A 6,000-nucleotide genomic window follows, 5' to 3' on the forward strand; every position below is an offset into this window, starting at 1 on the left:
CCCTGAGAGAAAAAACAGTCGAGGGTGAGCTTCAGATACAGATAGAAAGATTAAGGTTGGCTATGGAGAAGGAGAAAAGGGAGCATGAGCTCCAGATACTCCAGATAAAGGAGATAGAAGCTGTAAAGCAGAGGGAGGACAGAGAGAAAGAGAGGCAGTTTGCGCTGGAAATGGAGAGGTTAAAGGCATCGCAGGGAAGAGACCGGGTTGCAACCCCAAATGAGGGGTTGAAGATTGGTCAGGAGATCCAATTGGTACCTCCATTCGAGGAGATGGATGTCGATAAGTTCTTCCTTCATTTTGAGAAAGTGGCTGTGAATCAGAACTGGCCTAAGGGGAAATGGGCTGTTCTGTTACAGAGCATACTTAGGGGGAAGGCTCAGCAAGCATATTCGGCATTGTCCACGGATGAGTCTAAGGATTATGAGGAAGTAAAAAGGTCTGTATTGAGGAGTTATGAGTTGGTGCCAGAGGCATACCAGCAGAAGTTCCGGAACTTGAGAAAGCCGTGGAACCACACGTATTCAGAGTTTGCCCATGAGATGCAAATGTATTGTGAGCATTGGTGCACTTCAAAAGGGGTCATTGGAGATTATGATAAACTATTACAGTTAATACTGATGGAGCAGTTCAAAGGTTGTATCCCTGAAGGTATGAAGATGTATTTGGATGAGAAGGAGACAATGACTCTATCTGTGACTGCCAGATTAGCAGACGAGTATGCCTTGACCCACAAAACAAAGTTTTCCCTAAATAAGAGCTACCAGAAAGGCAATAGGGATGGCAGAGAAAGCCCACCGGCTAAGGCAGAGAATAAGCTGGGAGCTAGTGGAAAAGGTAAGGAGGAGGAAAAACAGGCTGGTAGGATGGTTCCCAACTCTACGTGTTATAATTGTGGGAAAGCTGGTCATATAGCATCTAAGTGCTTTGCTCCGAAGAAGGAGACAGGAAAAGGGAAAACGGCAATCCCGACTGGTTGCATTGAGTCGGTCAACAGATCAATGGGGAAGACAAAGTTAGATAGAGCACAAGAGGGGCGTGAGAAGTTTATCTCAGAAGGGATGGTGTCTGTGAAGGAGGGTGAAACCCTAGTTCCAGTGCGGATCTGGAGAGATACTGGGGATGTGTATTCAGCAGTGAAATTAACAAGTAAGACGCTAAATGCTGAGGTTCCGCCCATAGATTCCAAGATTTATCCCGCATGTGCAATCACTCGCAGCATGTCTAGAAAGGTGGCTGAGAAAGGAGCCAGTTTAAATAGTCCAGTGTTGATTTAGCAGAGACGTTTTTATCGATCTTGTACCAGGAGAGGTTAGAGCATGGTAAAATGGAGAATAGCAGAGCTAAGGAAAGTAAGGGAGATGAAGCAGATTTAGTGTTGTCAAGGAACGAGATTTTGAACCTGGTTCATAAGTGGACACTTGGGAGTGAGGAAGGAGGTTATGGAGGCACAGAGTAAAGATGAGAAACAGATGAGGCAATTAGAAGGTCCAGGGTTGGACACGAATGATCTATCTGGTTTGACAGAGCTGTTTGCAGTTGAAGAAGTTAAGTGTGTTCCCGATGACATGACAGCAGTCCAAGATGAAAAGGATGCCGCTACCTTGAGGGAGTCTGCTGGGTTGGCAGACAAAGTTGTCTTAACCCGCAAGGTTGAGTTTACTCTGAAGGGGAGTTGCCTAGAGAGTAACTGGGAGGATCAGGGGAACTTAGAATTTGAAAAAGGGACTGGTATTGAAAGCCTAGGAGAGGCAGATGTCCCATTTGCTTGTGTTCAGGATGTGAAGGATGTGAGTCACAGGGTACTGAACCTAGTGTGGAAGCTCAGAAATAATATGAGGTATCTGATTTAGTTGAAAAGGAATGCAATCCTTTTGGGTCAGATGGACTTGGTTCAGTGAAGAAAGGGTTAACCGTGGCACCGGGAGAAAGTGAGAATTCTCAGTCCCTTGTGTTAAAAGTTAGTAATGAGATGAAAGCTGGTGATGTGAATATTATTGAAAAGAAAGGGAAAAGTGTTGTTCCTAGACTTTTGAATAAAGAAAATTTAAAGTCGCGTTTGGTGTCAGAACTGCTGACAAAAGTGAAGGAACCGTTAACTGAACAGTGGCTTGTTAACAAGGTGCCTGTGAGTCAATTACAGTTTGTTTTGGAATTTATGGATAAACAACTTGGTGATGTTGTTCAAGGATGTGATTTGGAGAGGCAGAACTTAAAGTGTTGTTTTGACCAAGAGGGATCACCTGCAGATGTTAAACAAAAAACTAACAGAATGAAAGATCCTGAAGATAAAATTAATGACCTGCTTAAAATTAATGAGTGGTTTGGAAGTTCAGCAAATGGGCTTAGTTTGGAAAACATTGGTGATAAGATAGCTCCTGTGAAAGGAGTCTGTGAAGGCCTGTTCCAAGCTGGTGAGCAAGCTAACCACGTGAGAGTTAAGTGGAGAAGAGGCAATGGTTGACCAAATGCTACTTTGAATAACAGGATCTGGTTTTGCGGGAATTTCTTTTTTTTTGAACAAAGAATGTGAATAATAAAGACGACATCATGGAACATTGAATGTTAAGTTTAAAACTAAAATAGAGATTAGTATTTGCACAAACCTCTATAATGTATTACATTATGATCACACATGTATTGGTTCACACTTTGTAATATACACCAAAACTAAGATCACAACCCTTCGGTATTTTTGGCTAACATGAAAAATAAAAATAGGAGGTTATTAAGTTGGAGTCTGTTGTTACAGGAATTCGATATTAAAATACAACATGTAAAGGGGAGTGACAATGTAATTGCTGATTGTTTATCTAGATGTTAATTTGAAAGTGTATCTGTATTATTCTTGTAGTTAAGACCACTTCTGTATTTTGTTAAACTCTGTAATTCAGAAATACGCTTTATTAGTTAATTTTCACCCTGGTGAAAATTTCCAGAAGGATGGGGATGTTATGAGTGATGGACAGACCTGATGGACAATGGGGTGCAGAGTTAACCATTTCCCCTCCCCCCGAGAACTATGAACTATTGCTGTTGCTATGCTGCTCATGAGAGAGAGATATGAAACACAGACAAGAACATTTGCTACAGATAACAGGAGGAGAGAGACTGTTGATTTACTGTATTTTAACTCTTCCTGGATTATTTACATTCCAATACAAGAACTTTACTTTGCTCGTTAACATTCCTCAGGAGATAGCAGGAGTGGCCTGATTTGATGGACACGGTCATTCAGGGTTGATGGATAGCTGAGACCCCGTGAGTGGGGATAAAAGACAGGTCTGGAGAGACACCCTTCAGAAACACCAGTGGACACTGACTGAGTGTTGGGAACCCACAGAAAGGTGGGGGCTTCGGAGACCGAATCGGGAGATCGGTCAGTAAAGCTCACAGTGTTACAGCAGGGCCGGTGGGGACTTGTGTGTGTGTGTCCACTCATGCCAGAGTGACGAGTCCACCACAGAAGAACGGTCTAGCTGAAGACCAGAGGGGTCATAACTGAATGGCCACAACAACACGACGGATTAAGAAAGCCACAAAAGGTTTGGCTGCTGTTGCATCTTGCTCGCTCTCTCTCTCTCTCTCTCTCCAACAATTTCAATACAACAACCATAACTACTTCAGCATTTATGAATTGAACTCTATACTTTCCTATGACAATTCATTTACCCCTAGACATCGATAGAACTTGTTTATTATTGCTTATTATTATTCCTACACTTTTAGGTTTATTACTGCTAACTTGTTTTATATGTATATTTCCATTTTTGATATTTTATTGTGTAGTTTACTAATAAACACCTTTAGGTTGGTACCACTAGACTCCAACAGATTCTTCTTTCTCTGCTGGTCAGACACCCAGTTACGGGGTACGTAACATACTGTACTGTTTTATGTTTTAATACTTAATTGCTACGCGACCGCACCGTCAACTACTCTGCCAATGAGTAAGAGTGTAAGATGGTCAGTAATTAGTGAGATTGGCTTGGTCAATAATTAGCCATTTTGGATTTGTCCTGGTTTTATCTTAACAAGACTTGGTAATTTTCCACAGGTGCGGGTAAATGGTAGTGTAGTGGTTGTACTGAACAGCTTGGAATAATAAGGTTCTTCCTACTCTCTATCTCTACTTCTTCCTATTCCCCCTGCCTCGTCTCTGTCTGGTTGCAGTAAGCACAAGAGATTCTGCAGATACTGGAAATCCAGAGTGAACACACATAGAAAATGCTGGGGGAGCTCAGCAGGTCAGGCAGCATCTATGGAGGGGAATAAACGGTCGAGGTTTCCGGCTTCATCAGGCCTGCTAAATGCTGCCTAACCTGCTGAGCCCCAGTATTTTGAGTGTTTTAGTCTTATATTATCCTTATTCCAACTATATTATTTTGTATATTATACAGATGATTTGTTTGGCACTAATTAGCTCTGTAGTTTAATAGACAACCTTAGCTGTTTTAAAGCAAGCCACATCAGACTGGAATTGTTCTCCGCAAAGAATCAATCTGTCCACAATTCGCACTAGGGTGTCACTGAAAAGTAACACAGCTACTTTTCTGGATAGTGGAAGAAGTGTCCCAAAAGCCCGCCGTTGTTTCATGATCAAGGAGGCAAAGAGCTTCGAAGGGCGAAGGAGACCTGCCTTCCTCAAAAGCTCAGTAAATTGATGTACTCCCTGTGTACATTCTCATTAACAGGCAAAGGAAATCTTGTAAAGTTATGCGAATTTTTAAAAAAAAAAAATCTTTAGCGTTAAGTTTTGGTTTTATAAACATCTTTCCATTCTTACCTTTTTCCGCTGGAATGAAAGATGATGTTTCCGATCAATGCCCACCACCGGTGCCGATCGCGGGAAACCTCTGAAGAGATTTGTCGTTTTTAAATAACTACTTCCTCGTCTGCTGCGAAGAAGCACTTCGGGCGAATGAAGCCCTGCCCCCTCAAACACGGCACTACCCACTGGCAAAATCTACCAGCTACTGGAAAACAATATCAGGGACCGAGGAGCTGTGAGTTCTGGCGCAAAGCCTTTAAGTCAGAGAATGTATTCTCAACCCGAGGCTCATTCCATTTACTTTTATGTGTTTGTGGTGATCACAAAGTTTTGATTCTCTAAGACACCGATTTATCTTTCATCATGACAGTTGGAACGTTCATATTTGGTGACTATAGTTCCGCTGCCTGAGTCTAAACAGAAGGACGAAGCAGCACAAGTTACCTAGCAACACCCTATATGATTTATGTATTTATCTAACTAAATACATTGTGTTCATTAAAATCTATGCAAATTTACTTCTTCCACATATTAAAAATATTATCCTTTCCTTCGGGTGTTTAAAAGCGTGAAGTCCTCCGTATGTCTCCACCAAAGGAGGTGTGAGGCGTTTCCTCCCTCCACGAGCCTGCAGGTCGCCCTTGGGCAAGGTGAGCGCCTGTTTAGACCCCCACCCCACCCCCGCCAGTCAGGGTCACGTGAAGTCATGAGAGGACGTGGTGGATGATCGTCTGAGCAGCTCCTGGTTAAACACTGACGCCAGGCAGGCCAATCTGTGAAGAGTATTGATAATGGCTAGCCAGGAGGCAATAGCAAACCGTTTCTGCAGGGGCGTATCTACGTAAGGGCAAGCACTGAAATTGCGCCCCTATTCAAACATCTGACGCCCATCTTTTAGATAACTTTACCATAATATCAGCTCAAAAATACAAGTCAAGCTCGTTAATCTTTTAATTAAAAAATTGTGGCACTGCATTAAAGTAATAACTGCACCTTCCTTGCTTTCACTGATGCAAATTGGTCTATGATATGATCAAAGACAGTTTTTTTTAGTTTCTTCTCCTTCTACACTCAGCAGAGCAAGATCACAGAGTCTGCCTTGACCGATGGAGGCTATAAAGTACTGCTCCTGGTCCCTGGTATTCCAAAATCCTAGCAAAATCAGAAAATTGTAACTCAACATGCGGTTGTACCGCTGCCTTGCATCACTTCTTGTTTCACTGGAACAA

General features: G+C 42.4%; 1 protein-coding gene across 1 annotated transcript in view; it reads right to left on the reverse strand.

Moving 5' to 3' along the window:
• Positions 1 to 5,366, reverse strand: part of LOC132400537 (adhesion G protein-coupled receptor F4-like) — a 116,654-nt gene extending 111,288 nt beyond the window's left edge. Inside the window, exon 1 of the mRNA XM_059981579.1 lies at positions 4,787 to 5,366. The gene's annotated coding sequence lies outside the window, so the exon portion shown is untranslated. The remainder of the gene's footprint in view (positions 1 to 4,786) is intronic.
• Positions 5,367 to 6,000: the final 634 nt, after the last annotated feature.

The sequence above is a fragment of the Hypanus sabinus genome, chromosome 10 (genome assembly GCF_030144855.1).
Source record: "Hypanus sabinus isolate sHypSab1 chromosome 10, sHypSab1.hap1, whole genome shotgun sequence".
Lineage (NCBI taxonomy): Eukaryota > Metazoa > Chordata > Chondrichthyes > Myliobatiformes > Dasyatidae > Hypanus > Hypanus sabinus.